Source organism: Equus przewalskii, chromosome 6 (genome assembly GCF_037783145.1).
Source record: "Equus przewalskii isolate Varuska chromosome 6, EquPr2, whole genome shotgun sequence".
In the NCBI taxonomy this organism is placed as follows: domain Eukaryota; kingdom Metazoa; phylum Chordata; class Mammalia; order Perissodactyla; family Equidae; genus Equus; species Equus przewalskii.
This window is the reverse complement of record NC_091836.1, coordinates 35549310-35552073: the sequence shown is the minus strand read 5'-3', so window position 1 is coordinate 35552073 and position 2764 is coordinate 35549310. Positions and strand designations below refer to the sequence as shown.

General features: G+C 47.9%; 1 long non-coding RNA gene across 1 annotated transcript; it reads left to right on the top strand.

The window, feature by feature from the left end:
• Nucleotides 1–232: 232 nt before the first annotated feature.
• LOC139084106 (uncharacterized) lies at nt 233–1551 on the top strand. The gene is made up of 2 exons (XR_011541416.1): nt 233–1012; nt 1283–1551. It is a non-coding gene; the product is annotated as an uncharacterized lncRNA (long non-coding RNA).
• The last annotated feature ends 1213 nt before the right edge of the window (nt 1552–2764 follow it).

Below are 2764 nucleotides of genomic sequence, written 5' to 3'. Positions count from 1 at the left end.
GATCTTCAGAAGAACGCCATGAAGTAAGAACTCTGATCCTCATTTCGTGCAGGATGGGAAGAGGAAGGGAGGGGGTGGAAACCTTTGGAGGCAAGAAGTTTAAGGATGCTGGATGGCATGCTTGCTGATGTTACTGTTGCCTCAGAGGATGGCAGGACTGGAGATGGTGAGGATGTCAGGGCGGGAGCTTAAGTAGTCCATGAGGTGGGGACCAGGCGCTTGGGAATTTTCTATCTCTGGTGCCTGGAGCACTGGAGGCACTTAAATGTTTGTTGACTAATTGAACGTGTCCAGTGTGTGCCTGCTTTATCCCCCCCTGCCTTGGGCTTGCTCTCATGAAAAGACCTGAAAGCTACACAGAGACGTAAATGACTGATGACGGCTTTTCAGGCTGCCCCTCAAAGAGGTTAGTTCTTATGTTCGTTACAGGTGCGGTTTCAGTGAGGAGATACGGAGACGCTCTACAATGAGAAGAGCCACACAAAGAGGATGGGGAGAGGGCAGAGAGACCCCTGATCTTCCAGGGGCTCAGAAGCTCCCAGCCAGGATTCATAGGAAGGAGACCGATGGAACAGAAAGCAAGCCCAGGAGGAGCCCTGGCGTTCCCTCCATAATCCCTCCCCCAGAGTCACGGAATGTTAGAAGGCGGGGCACCTTAGAAACGATCCAGACATTTGGTTAAAAAAAAGAGAGAGAAAATGTCCCTTATCTCTGCTGCTCTTTGTGTTGGTTTCATTCTCTCAGGTCCTCTGGTAGCTCCTGGGGTTTTGTCATCCCAACTTCCTAACCAGAAAGAAGATAGGCCTTCTCTGTCCTGGATCCAGTGTGAGGGATCCTGGGAAAGAATTCTGCATTGGTTCAGCTTGAGGGTGCTCACCACCCTAGGACCAGTCACGGTGGCCCCGGAAACAGGATGACCCAGCGCATATTTGAACTACAGGCTAAAGGATGCAGAAGGAGAAATGGTTCCCCAAGGCAGAGGAATATGGCAGACACAGCCACTGTGTGCATGGTGAGCTAGGCAATCACCCCAGGTTGGGTCTACCACAAAGCAAGTTCATTACAGCATTCAGAAACACCTGTGTGTTTACTGATATGGAAACAGGTGAATAAATTATGGTACCTCTTATGGAATCCTGCACAGCTGTTAAAAAGATTGAAGTAGAACTATACATGTCTCAATGGAAAATATCCATAATACATTAAGGTATAAAAAAAAAAGCATGTTTGGGGCTGGCGCAGTAGCACAGCGGTTAAGTGCACACATTCTGCTTCTTGGCAGCCCGAGGTTCGCCAGTTCGGATCCCCGGTGCGGACATGGCACTGCTTGGCACACCATGCTGTGGTAGGCGTTCCACGTATAAAGTAGAGGAAGATGGGCACGGATGTTAGCTCGGGGCCAGGCTTCCTCAGCAAAAAAGAGGAGGACTGGCAGTAGTTAGCTCAGGGCTAATCTTCCTCAAAAAAAAAAAAGCATGTTTCAGAAGAATCTGTATAGTATTAGCTCATTTATGTAAAACAGAGCAAAATAAAACCCTATGTATTTATGTACTTGTGTATTTAAGTGTACTTTTAAAAAGTTTGAAAGGCTATACACCAAACTGTTAATACATATACATGCATATTTCTAAAAAATTTATACATATATAAAAATATATTCATATATATTTAAAAAAATTTTTACCAGGGCCGGCCCCGTGGCCCAGTGGTTAAGTTCGCCCACTCTGTTTCAGCGGCCCAGGGTTTTGCCGGTTCAGATCCCAGACACAAACCTAGCACCACTCATCAAGCCACGCTGAGGTGGCGTCCCACATAGCAGAACTAGAAGGACCTACAACTAGAATACACAGCTGTGTACTGGGGGGCTTTCAAGAGAAGATGAAAAAAAAAAAAAAAAGATTGGCAACAGATGTTAGCTCAGAGCCAATCTTTAAAAAAATTTTTTTTTTTACCAAAGGTATAGATTGATTTTGTATTTAAATGGAAAGGAAAAGGTCCAATGCTCTTATTTCATAGGTAAGAAATACACAGTACAAAGTAATGAAATGACTGCACAAGATCACACACAGGAAAACAAGCAGTCTTTAGACCCCCAGTCTTCGAACGGCCCAGGAGGTGGACTTCTGTTAACATCTGTCCAGTCCAGCTGCAGGGACAGGACAGGAGGGTGATGGGGATTTAAGGAGAATCCAGGCCAGGTGGCAGCAGGGATATGCCCACGAGGCGTGGAGTGGGTGTCAATTCTTTCTGCGTCTTGCTGATACTGTGGACTCCTCCCCACTACCCCCTACTCTTCAAGCATATGACATCTGAGGGCCAGGAATGGGTTAAGCCAAAGCCTTGCTGGAGAGGGAGAGGCCTTGATCTTCTGGAACATGAAAGGAACTCAGTGGCCCCTGGTAGTAATGAGAAGTGAAGAGGCTCAGGTCTGAATCAATTAGAGTCTCTATCTGAAATGTAAACCAGGTTCCTGACCCAATGCCCCCCATCCCTCATCCTGGTCCTGGAGTCCCAGAGCAAGAAAAAGCGAACAATTCAGCCTTTGGAGCGGCTGCCTTATGGAGGCCAGAGCTGTTTGCTCCATGGGGCCCTGCCCCATGTGGGGAGCGCTGACAGCTCAGCCAGTCCTCCTCCTTGCTCCTGCTCCACTGACACTAACCCCTCAGCAGCCAGAATTGCCTGTGCTAACTCCTTCTAGCCCCAGAGTCTCTGCCCGGTACCCTAGGGATAGGCAAGGAGATCTGGGCACTCTAACAGGCGTCAG